We start from the raw sequence: 13581 nt of genomic DNA, 5'->3' as shown, positions 1-13581 counted from the left end.
CCATTACAAAAAATAAAAAAAATGTCCAAAAAATACAAAATCAATGTTACAAGTGGACCTTATCACTTAGGGGCATGAGAAGTAGATAATAGCGATTCTCAGACCTACTGAATATGCAAATGAAATTTAATAAAAATCTGTTTCGGTAACTTACATTGTGACACGATTTATTTCATATATAACATATACTTATATATTTTTTTTAGTGGATGATAATGGAATGGTGCACCCGCCTGCGCTAACGGTTTACGCTGGCGGGGCACCAGTGGAGGATGATAAGATGAGCATGAGGTCAGGTCAGTTAGCATCGTGACAAATTCGTCAAGAATTTATCATGATGGTTTCCAGGGGGTACCGCGTGGAGGTCAACCTGACATGGTACATTGCTAGCCATAAGTGCATCAGTCCACATGCCCCAACAATCCCCCTTCCCCCCTACACGTATATATTACAAGCACGTACATTTACATGTAAAGTCTTTTTGTCAGTCTGTACACGACAGGCATAGATATGTACTGCAATCACGTAGTATGAGACGATGGTCACATTTCAATCGATTAGTGGCACAAGCTCCACTGTTGCAAATTACCATTTTCCAAGAATAGAATAGAATAGAATAGAAATAATCTTTATTCAAATAAACTCATTACAAGCACTTTTGAATAGTCATATTTTGATTCTACCACTCATTCGGAATGCAGATTCATCACAAGAAGAATGAGCAAGAAACTTGTGTGTTGCTCTTTTTAATAGATGTTTTTTTTTATACAAATAATTACAGTTTACAAGTAAGAGGCATGCGATAATCAACATAGAAATCGCTACGCACTCATTATTAGTGTAATCAGATAATATTGTCAGTGCTATGTATTTAAAATTTTTCTACAAAAACATTATTATCGTTAACGAATTCTTCAATTTTATAGTAAGCTTTTTTGCAAAGGAAGTGTATTATTTGAAATTTAAACCTTTTTTCTGGCAGATTTATAACAGACTCTGGTATTTTATTGTAAAACCTTACGCAATTGCCATAAAACGAATTACTAACTTTAGCCAAATGACATTTAGGTAAAATGATGAAAAGATGGGATAACTGATCTGACGGGCGTTGCATGTGGGGACTGGCCTGTTCGGGTTACGAACACTGATTGGACTATTCCTTTGACAAAATTGCTATAGCATATGCTAGTGGTAACTGTATTCTCCCAAATTATGTACTACTTCAATCTGAGGGCACCGCTAGGGGTTCGAACCTCGGCTCAGGCCGTCGTAATTTCGATTCCCGTTTGAATTGGAGGGCATATATATTTATGACTGCTTCTGTATCTGTAGACATGTTATATAGGATAAGCCTCGCGTGATGATCTCGTGACTATAAAAATTAAGGGTGCATGTCCCAGACCTCTCCGTACAAAACGTATGAAAATTTTCACGGTGAAATTTTGTCCACAACAAAAAGCAACTAATATAAAAGTTTCACACTAGTCAAGTTTTATTTAAAGATATTAGTTTTAAAATCACACATAAACTCGATTTTCACCGAAAAAAGTACCTATCGATTTATACTGTCTCAAATCCTCCACTGGATGTTTGCACTTATATTTATTAGGATTATCTGTACTCGCGACTTCGTCCACGTGGAGTTTAACTTTATTTTTCTAAAAATTTTTTTTTCTAAAATAAAAATAGCCTAAGCCTATTTTGACGGGACTTTTATTGGCAGGTAGCTGATGTAATAAGAAGTATCTTATTGCATCAGCTACCTGCCAATAAAAGTTCCATCAAAATCGGTCAAGCTATTTCAGAGATTAGCCGGAACAAACAGACGTCTGTCTGTCTCAGACAGACAAAAATTGTAAAACATGCTATTTTGGTTTATGTACCGTATATTCATATGCTATGCATTTTACTACATAAAAAGACGGTTATTTCAATATTACAAACAGACACTCCAATTTTATTTATCTGTATAGAAAATTATATATAGCGGAGTGTACATATTCATACCAAATTTATTTATATTTTTTAGTCGCATTTTTTTATCCTCATAAAACCTTCAATAGCTCTCACCCAGCAGGGGCATTAGATTCTTACTCTTCAATACCTACATAGTAATTTTATTTCGTGGACACACTCTTAATAAAGTGTCTAAATCACGTCTACCAGATGTTGCTCCGTCATGCTCGCATGCCCTGATAACGTTATCAGTGTAGCGGCTTGAATGGAGCAATATTTAAACAACAGCTATTACTTGCATCCGGGTTCCAGCGCTGCCGGTGTTTTTATAGTAACAAAGTGTCAAAGGTGACTTGACTTTTGCCCTTGGAAGTTGTAAATCCAACATTAGAAATTGATTTTTTCTTACTTATCATTATGTTAATACGTGACGCAAAAACTTTGAACCCCTATCTTATGTTACGTGTTAGGGAATTTACTCTCTGCTACCAAAATGTTAGGGAAAGTACTATGTATATATATAGGGAAAAATATGTGTGGAAACGTCTGTCACGTACCTGTAAGGTTCTGCGGATTTCTTGGGCTTCAGGGTCTCGAAGGTATCTTCGCTAGCTTTCCAGTTTCACAGTAGGTTTAACACAGTTCTAATTTATTTTAATTCACAACACAATGCGCGCGCGCGTCAAGGCCGCTGTACGGTCAGTTCAGTACTAGGTAAGGGAGGGGAAGGAAAGACGCGGGAACAGAAATTAACGGGCTCTAATATAATAATCTGTGCTTACGATGGTACAGGGTAGATTTTGAACATTACGTTTACATTCAGCCGCTTCCCCGGCCACTCACGCTGCCGGAAATATTGCAGCGTCAGCGTCGACGTGAGTGTCGTTTACACTCTGCCCTCATACTTTTTTACCAGCCGACTCTTCCTTACTTTCCAGATCCTGACTGGACACGGCTGTTTCGGTAAGCGACTGCACGCCATGAGACTCTACGAGTCGAGCGGCTGCGGTTGCGGGGAATCGGAAGAGGACCACCACGTTGTGTGGGAGTGTTCCCTATATTCCGATCTCAGGGGGAAGCTGCTGGAGGGGATACGTCGTGGTGAAGGCGAAGGAGAGGGTCCGGTGTACTACCCGGACTTGGTGTCTACAGAGGAGAATTTTAGGAGGCTGCGGGAGTTCGCGCATCAGTGGCACCGGAGGCGGAGCGAGTACGAGAGGACTGCTGGTGGTACGCGTTCAAGAAGGAAGGACACCGCTGAAGACGGAGAGCTGCCCGGCACCGAAGCCGTTTACGTTTCGTCCGCTGCCCCAGAAGGGGGAGAGTGCGACAGAGGGGACAGGAGTTGAAATAATTTGTAGGGGTCAAGAGAATGCGTGCTTTTCAGCGCGCATTCCCCGCAGATTCGGCCAGTATAACCGAGAGGTTGGAATGGCCATGGGTTGGTGGAGGGTTGTCTTCCTTACTTTCCGCTTAAAACGCCGGGCGACAACTGAGCGAGGGCTGAATGTAAACACACGCTGCCACTCGCGCTGCCAGTCATTTGAAAACCGACAACCGACGAGCGCCGGGCAGCGCGAGTGGCAGCGCCAACGGCATGGGAAATAATGTGATTAGATTCTCGCGTTGCTCACTTCCCTGCCCATCAGGACTGAGTGTAAATTGCGCGGACTGGGAAGTATGAAATTCCGCTTATAGTTTATATAGAGGACTGTAGAGTGGTAATAATTTTAAAACCATGCATAAAAAATACATTAAATTTATTATGTTTGAATTTCGATCACTGATAAATAAATCAAATACACTATTAAAAAATAAAGGTTGGTGGTAGAAAGGCAAAATAATAAGGTGAAATAATCATAATCACATCAAAAAAAAAGATGACCATAATCATTTTTAGGCTAGGTCACCCTTGTTTCTCAGGGCTGTAAAATATAGATAAAACCGATTGTCAGATCTACCGATTATACGTATAAAATTTCAACAAAATCGGTTTCGGCGAAGTATGTCAACTAACATTGTGTCGTGACAATTTTATATATATAAACTAGCTACTCGTCCTGGCTTCGCACGGGTGTACATGTATTATATATATAAACCTTCCTCGTGAATCACCCTATCTATTAAAAAAACCGCTTTAAAATCCGTTGCGTAATTTTAAAGATTTAAGAATACATAGGGACGGACAGACAGCGACAGCGACTTTATTTTATACTCTGTAATGATACTAGTCTCATTAGACAAGTATCATCTTATATATAAAATTCTCGTGTCACAATTTTCGTTCCCATACTCCTCCGAAACGGCTTGACCGATTCTCATGAAATTTTATGAGCGTATTGAGTAGGTCTGAGAATCGGCCAACATCTATTTTTCATCCCCCTAAATGTTAGTCCACCCCTAATTTTTTTTTTTATTTTAAGGCCAAACAACGTTTGCCGTGACAGCTAGTTATAGTATAAAATAAAGTATATATAGGAAATAGGGCTTTTTAATTGAGACAACTGAACACTATAATCACTTCTATATTTATCTTTTATTTTAATACTAGGAAGCCAATATGCGTCCGCTCTTTACAGTGTACAAAACAAGAGTGAGGGACCGTCTTACAGTGGTTATAAAGAAAACTAGGTCAACCTCAATATAAATATAGATGTAGGTAGATATAATTCTATTAAGTCACTCAATCAGTTGAGATGTTAATTTTTGCATTTTAATACAATTAAATCAACAGTATATAAAGATGGTTTTCCAATAAAACCTTCCGCAATTTTGTCTAGTAATTGGAATGGCAAAAAAGACAATGGTTCTGATGGTGAATGGTAGCGGTCGTTATATACATGACCAGTTTTATTTAGATCACATTATCATATAGCGCCTGTAAAACATCTCATACGTTGAGATCTATGACGCATAGTAATGTGTACTAATGAATTATAGAGTTTTACAGGATAAGAGGAACAACATCTTAGTCTTCTGGAAGAGTAATGAATGATATGAGTGCTATTAGAAGTGCTGTTCAGATATAACAATTTGAAAGGACAAATAATTTTTTTTTTATGGATGATAATGGAATAGAGCGTCCGCCTGCGCTTTACGGTTTACGCTGGCGGGGCACCAGTGGAGGATGATAAGATGATCATGAAGTCAGATCAGTTAGCCCAACGTAACAAATTCAGCGGGAATTTATCACGACGGTTTCCAGGGGAAACCGCGTGGAGGTCGACCTGACATGGTACATTGCTAGCAATGGGGTCATGAGTCCACATTACTAACAATCCCCTTCCCCCCAAGGACAAATATTTCCCCCTGTCTATTTTTCATCCGGGATTAAAAAAACTAACTAGTTGGACGAAGAAATAATTAAGGCAGAAGACTCTGTAGGCTTTGTAGACACTGCTATAACACTAAACGTGCCGAGAGATTTACTATCTATCTTAGGGATAACGACTTTAATTACTGGGTGAATGACGTAATTGTGTACGTTAGGGGTGATACATGACGACCAATGAAGATTATATTACTAGTTTATTTATTTAACGTTTCATGTTAATACGAGTTACCTATAGATATTAAATGCAAAGCTACAGAATTCACATTTCAATCAAAATATGTAAATATCATTATCACAAATATAATAATTTGTTTTATTCCAAATTCAAATATATACTTTCTTTGCACCATTTCTACGCACTTGAGTTTGACTGTTGTTTATATAAATTATATCTGTAAAAATCCAAGATCTTTATCTATATATAAATAAAGTATTTCTATATACATATTTATAAGGAATTTTGAAAATAGTTTGAGTTCAAAAACAATCTACTTCTTCACAAAATCACTTCAGATAAACATCCAACTGAATTTATTACTTTCAAAAATAAATAGCAATTTAATGTTACTTACATTTTTGCTAGTTATACTCGAGTAGGCGCATTGCATCGTTCACGCAGAACTAATAAATTAAGTTAGACTACATGGGGTTAGCATGTCTGAAAACAAAAACCCCAAAATAAATTTAAATTAAAAAAAAGCTAGACTACCGACTCGTGTGGGCTTCTCTCGTATTGTCATAACTTTGTAAGTGTTATATTAACACTAACTGTGCCCGCGACCTCGACCTCGTGGAAAAATGACCTTTGATAGCATTTTTTTATTATTAAATATAAGATATAATATATCCAATATACTTCTTCTGGATATAATGATTCTTAATATCAAATTTCATTAAGATTTATTTAGCTGTTATTAATGATACAGTAAGTGTCAGACTACCCGATCTAGAATAACAGTCGTGAAGTTATTTATATATTTTTCATACGTCATACTCGTAAATTCGTTGCTGGGACTTGTCTGCTCTAATCACTGCTATTTTAATCTTATTGTGTATTTGATATCTGACCCTAATAAATTAGTGCCAATTGATAGTTTGTATTCACACGTTTCCAATTAAAATATAAAGCTACTATGATTATTTAAAAGAACAACACACAAGTTTCTTGCTTATTCTTCTTGTGATGAGACAGCTTTCCGAATAAGCGGGAGATTTAAAAGAAAAATTGTTGACTATTCAAAAGTGCTTATAATTAAGTATAATTGAATAAATGATCTTCTATTCTATTCTATTTTATTCTATATAAATAAAATGTACCTATTTTGTAAACCGTTTCAGTAACATTTCGAAACATAGTCATTAGCGTGTAGATACTATGATATTACTAACTTGTATATGAAGGCTACAACAATATTATTTGACAAATAAATATCTAATAGTTAGGTGTGAATTGAGTTTGAACTTGGGACATCCCCAAATACTTCCATTACTCATTTGAACTCAGTACTCGTTTTGTATTTTAAGAACTGTAGAGCAAATATAAGTTATTCATATTATAGTGATTTAGGGGGGGAATTATTGTGAGTAAGTGCAAGTAAACCCCGGTAACTCCTGGAGACCATTGTGGTAAATTGCCATCTGCCAAGATGCGCTAATTGACCTTACTTCATTCAATATCATCCTCCACTGTTAATAATGTGGATTAATAACCCGAAAGGTTGACCTCCACGCGGTTCTCCCTGGAAATCTTCGTGGTAATTTACCAGTTACCAAGATGGGCTAATTCACCTGACTTCGTGATCATCTTATTATCATCCACTGGTCCATCACCAGCGCAGGTGGCACACACAGGCGGGTGCACAATTCCATTACAAAAGAATAACAATCCGTACAGGATTGTTATTTTTTTTTACCACCACCTTTATATATATATATTTAATGGATTTTATTGTCAGATAATTTTTAGTTTGTATTTTTAACTTAACTTAAAATAACCTTTAACTATAACTGAAAATAATAACTTCCTCTGTTAATTGTTAAAACATCGTATAATCATAAGGACATAGATTGTATTTTAGATAAAAAAACTAAACATAATTGGTGGTGACGGTAAACAGTAAACATCAATTAATTATTTAAAAGAGCAACACACAAGTTTCTTGCTCGTTCTTCTTGTGATGAGCTTTCCGAATGAGCGGTAGAATAAAAAAAATGTTTTGATTATTCAAAAGTGCTTAAATTAAGTTTATTTGAATAAAGGATTTTCTATTCTATTCTATAAAGTGAATTGACCTATAAAAATAAAATTACCTAGTTTTAATTTCACCTCCAAGCAAGTTCATATATGACGCAACCAACCAAGGTAAGTCTGCTGAACTGTGTCAAGTGAATTTCCGTAAACGATATTTTTATTTGCAAAAATCGCATTTGACAAAGGCTCGACAGATGTGTAATTATGTAGTATAAAAGTCGCTGTTGCTGTCTGTCCGTCCCTATGTATACTACGCAACGGATTTTGAAACGGTTTTTTAACAGATAGAGTGATTTAAGAGTAAGGTTCATATGTATAATACATGTACACCCGTGCGAAGCCGGGATGGGTAGATAGTCACTAATAAAACATTTATTTAGCAGTTATTGACATTAACATGTATTATGCTATGTTTACATTCAGCCGCTTCCCCTGCCACTCGCGCTGCCGGAAATATTGCCGAGCGACAACTGAGCGAGAGGGCTGAATGTAAAAACACGCTGCCACTCGCGCTGCTCCTTTGACTCGCGCACGAAAAACCGACAATCGAGGGAGCGCCGGGCAGCGCGAGTGGCAGCGCCAATGGCATGGGAAGTGTTTCCACTCGTGTTTACACTCTCGCGCTGCTCACTTCCCTGCCCATTCGGGCTGAGTGTAAATTGGGCATTACAGTATGCGGAGTGTTCTGAGGAATTAATCCTAGCTGCTGAGTTTCACCACCGTACCACCTGACAGAAACAAAAATACCATCCTGATCATCTGGATGAATGGCGTTCCTCGACAGTGCGGTTTTATAACTTTTTGCCCACGCACAACACATTGCGGAGTCACCTTCCAGCAGTGGTATTTCCAAACCGATACGATATTGAAATCTTCAAGAAAAGTGCTTATTCCTTTTTAAAAGGCCGGTAACGTACTTGCAATTTCCCTGGTGTTGCGGGTGCTCATGGGCGGCAGTATTCACTTACCATCAGTTGAGCCGCATGGTTATGTCCCCTGTGATAAAAAAATACAAATAGCATAACTAATAATATAAGTTTATTAAAATTAATAGCTACGCCCGCGTGAAACTTATAGCCTGTATGTTATTCTGATGTATAAGCTATATTCATAAAAAGTTTCATTAAAATCCATTCAGTAATTTTTGAGTAAAAGACTACCAAATATCTTCTTCTCATTCGCTTCGTTCTTGTCAGAACGGTCGTGGTTGTTACGTAGTGGGATGTGAGGCTGATGTCATCCGCCGCACGACAGCTCGCCATTTGTCTCTACTGTCTGCCATTCTGGTACACTCGTGGAGTGGACCGCCTATTGCTGCTTTGATTTGGTCGGTCCATCGCATGGGTGATCGTCCACTGGGTCTAGTACCATCAACTCTACCCTGTATGACAAGTCGCTCTATGGATGCGTCGTTTTTTCGTGAAACGTGACCGAAGAAGTTAATAATGCGTGATTGTGTTGTTGCTGATAGACGCTGTGTAATGCCGAGTTCTTCGAGTATAGAAACGTTTGTTCTGAATTCGGTCCATGATACCTGAAGCATTCTTCTCCAGCACCACAGTTCCAGAGCGTCTATCTTTTTCTTTTCTATATCCCGCAGAGTCCACGTCTCCGCACCGTAGAGAAATATGGGGAACACGAGTGTACGCACTAATCTCACTTTTGTATTCTTTGTTATTTTTCGGTTCCTCCATATTTTTTTCAACTTATCCATAGCGCTTCTTGCCATGGCCATACGTCTCTTGACATCTTCCATGCAACCTCCTCCATTCGAAACTAATGAGCCCAGGTAAATGTAGGATGGGACCACTTCACAGTTCGCCAATTGTGTGACTTCGGACGAATTATTATTTGCGCGGTCAACAATCATGATCTTAGTCTTTTTACGATTGATTTTTAACCCAAACTCATTACTCACTCGTTCCATTTTCTGGAGTAACGTTTCCAAACGTTCAGCACTAGTTGCAAACAAGGTCGTGTCATCTGCATAGCGTAAGTTTGTAATTTTGTAACCACCGATGTTAATACCGTCAGTCCAGTCCTCTAAAGTAATGCGCATGGCACACACACCGTGTACACATTAAACAGTAGCGGTGATATTATACATCCTTGGCGAACACCAGCACTGGGGTGGAAACGTTTAGACAGTATTTCGTCAGTGCGTATTGAAGCTGTTCCGCTCTGGTATAGACACTGAAGGAGATATACCAGGTGTGCCGGTGTTCCCAATTCCAGTAACGTTTTCCACAGAACTGGCCATTTCACAGAGTCAAACGCCTTTGAGAAATCAACAAAGCAAATATAAGTCGGCCTATTGAATTCACGGGCCTTTTCTATTATCTGTCGCAGGATGAAAATTTGCTCTCGGGTCCCTTTTCCTTTAACAAATCCTGCCTGTTCGGGCGCGATTTCCTTAGATAGGCAGGATTTTAGGCGTTCATTTAGTACATGCAACATGATTTTACTAGTATGTGAGATTAGGGCATTAGCGTGTGGGATTTTGTGTCACAGTCATTACTATTTAATTTGAAGGAATTTAAATAAAAAAATTATCTATCTAAGTGACGCTACTCATTTCTAGTATAAGCAATTTATCATATAAGTGAATAACATTGTTTACCATCAGATGGGATTCAGCTCGTTTGTTATTTCAATTATATAAAAAAAACATTCACAGTGTTTTTATTTACATAACTATGACATACATATATATATATACATATTTAGCTATATTAGTTCCAAGATTTTGTTTCAATTGTTTTTTTTGCGTTTTCCTGTTATTTATGATCTTCTAAACCTACCATTGCTTTTAAAATATGGTCTTTTTTGTATTTTATACAAGTGTACCTAATATTATATCACAGATAACATAATATTACATAATTATATATTCGCGACATAGGCCGGGGCATTGGGCTCCCTAAAATATGGAGCGCAATGATGGCTGGCTCACCCGTCATACTCGTGAACGAGTGCTGCTTGTAGGACTGGTCAGGTATACACACTATGACGAATTCAATCTTACTTACAAGTTCCCGCGACTTCGTCCATGTGGAATTTATCTTTATTTTTCTAAAATAAAAGTAGCCTAAATTACTCTTTATTACATTAACTAACTGCCAATAAAAGTCCCGTCAAAATCGGTCCAGCCATTTCAGAGATTAGCCGGAACAGACAAACAGACAAAAATTATAATAAATGTTATTTTGGTGTATGTACCGTATTAATATTCGTATGCATGTAGTACAAACAGTTATTTCAGTATTACAAACAGACATTCCAATTTTATTTATATTAATAGTTGGTAAAAATATACATCTTAATGATTACAATTAATCTCAGGAGAATTCACACAGCGCCATCTAGACCCAAGTTAAGCTAGCTAAAGCTTGTGTTATGAGTACTAGACAAGTTATACAAATACATAGATCTTTTTTTTCCTACTTACATACATATTATACATATAAAACACCCAGACCGATACAAACAATCATACTCATGAATACAAATGTTTCTGCCGTCCGAGGAATCGAACCTGCGACCATCGGACGTAAAGCGGTATGCTAGACCGCTAGACACCGAGGGCGTCAACAATTAATAAATAAATAACTCTGAACAATTAACACAGCGCCATCTAGTCCCACGGTAAGCAGAGCTTGTGTTATGGGTACTAGACAACTGATATAAATACATAGATATTTTTTGTAAATACATACCCAATATATATCTATATAATACACCCACGCCGATATACTACTCATGAATAGAAATAATGCACCATGCGAGGATTCGAACCCACGACCATCAAGCGGCTTGCTAAACCGCTAGACCACCGGGACCGTCCTGTTACGACAGTATAATGATCGAAGCTCCAGGCTTGACAAGACAATGAGCTAAATCATTACATCACTTAGATCATCAATTATATCCACTGTTACCAGCGACTTCGTTCATTCATTTTTTAAAATAAATGTAGCCTAAGTTACTCCTTACTACATCTACTACCTGCCAATAAAAGTCCCGTCAAAATCGGTCCAGCCATTTCAGAGATTCGCCGGAACAAACAGACCGTCAGACAGAAAGACAAAAATTTTAAAAAGTAGTTTTTTGGTGCATGTACCGTATTTATATTCATATGCATGTAGTAAAAACGGTTATTTCAATATTACAAACAGACACTCGAATTTTATTTATATGTATAGATGTATAGATTAACAGTTCACAGTAATATCCGCAATATTACTCATACACGTGTTAATCATTGATATGATCACTCTATTGTCATTCATAAAAAAAACATACATTTCCGTTTAAAGCATGACGTTAGTAACTTAAGAAGAAATCTCTTGTGGTCTGTAAAGTAAATAAATATTTCTTAAGTTGTTTAAAACTACTGACGTTAATACTTTCAGTGAAAAAAGTTCATTTAACTTATTTAACTCCATTCCATGCACCAAGTCAAAAAAACTATACAATACTGGCTGATGTAACTAAATTATGACGAAATAGAACAAATACTTTCAGCTTACTAACACCACAGATAATATTATATTACATACTAACACACAGTTCTGCAATATGAACACACACACATATACTCATTCACACCAATGCTCATACCGTTTCGATATGCATCCACAGATTTTACACAAATTTATTCCTTACAAATTTATTTTACACAAGTTCAATATTTCAATTAGTTATTTAATATAAAAGGAAAACATGTAAATTGTGTACAACAGTAAGTCATTTTCTAAAATACAGGCCTGCGAGCCAAGTGTACATAGAATAACTGTAAATTAAAAATGTAAATGTGTATCAAGAATAAATATTATTATTATTCATATAAATATAACAAGTAAGAATCTCGATTATTGATATATAATCTCTTATTGATTCGACTCATAATTATTTTAAAATATTCTATTAATTACTTATTAAATCTATAGTTTTTTTTTATAACACAAGGGACAAATGAGCATGCGGTTCACCTGATGGTAAGTGATTACCGCCGCCCATGAGCACCCGCAACACCAGGGGAATTGCAAGTACGTTGTCGGCCTTTTAAAAAGGAATAAGCTCTTTTCTTGAAGGTTTCCATATCGTATCAGTTCGGAAATACCATTGCTGGAAGGTGATTTCACAATGTGGTTGTGCGTGGCAAAAAGTTTCTAGAAAACCGCACTGTGGAGGACCGCCATTCATGCAGATGATCAGGATGGTATTTTAGTTTCTGGTGGGTGGTACGCTGGTATTAATCCGAACAATTCCTTAGAACACTCCCCGTGATATATGCGATAGAAAAAGCACAGAGATGCAATATCTCGCCGATAGTATCCATGCACCAGTCATCCTGTTTTCTCGTACTTTTGGAGCCGTTCTTTTGAGTCATTAACTGTTGGAAAGTATTGGGACATACTTTCCAAAAACAATCGATGTATCGATTGTTTTGTTTTTGTATTTGTATATATTGCCGCATGCATGCTTATGTAAAATGTGAGTAATAACTATCAGATGGCAATTGTAGGTAGCTATGACGTGGTGTAGTGTTTTGAGTAGTCATGCTCACTAAAATGTCCAGACTTATGGCGGCGTGGTGGGCTGGCTCTTCCGTCATACTCGTGATCGGGTGCTGCTTGAAGTGACTGGTCTGCTCTAATCACTATGACTGATTTCCTCTTATTAATTGTTTAACCAGTTGGTTATATATTCAATATTTTTTCTATTTGAGTATTTAATTGAATTAGTGCTAATTGGTGGTTTGTATTCACACACTTAAACTTAAAAATGTAAAGTAATAATAAAATTATTTAAAAGAGCAACACGCAAGTTTCTTGCTCGTTCTTCTTGTGATGAGACAGCTTTCCGAACGAGCGGTAGATTAAAAAAATGTAATGACTATTCAAAAGTGCTTCAATGTAAGTTTATTTGAAAAAATGATTTTCTATTCTATTCTATTGTGTAAGTACAAGTAGGTAGTTGTATGGACCTAGGGATATTGTACCCGTAAAAAACTAAATGTTTGTATTTTAGTACGTCC

The sequence above is a fragment of the Achroia grisella genome, unplaced genomic scaffold (genome assembly GCF_030625045.1).
Source record: "Achroia grisella isolate CSIRO2021 unplaced genomic scaffold, CSIRO_AGI_Agris_v1 utg567, whole genome shotgun sequence".
Lineage (NCBI taxonomy): Eukaryota > Metazoa > Arthropoda > Insecta > Lepidoptera > Pyralidae > Achroia > Achroia grisella.
The sequence above is the reverse complement of the archived record's forward strand: the minus strand, read 5'-3'. Positions refer to the sequence as shown.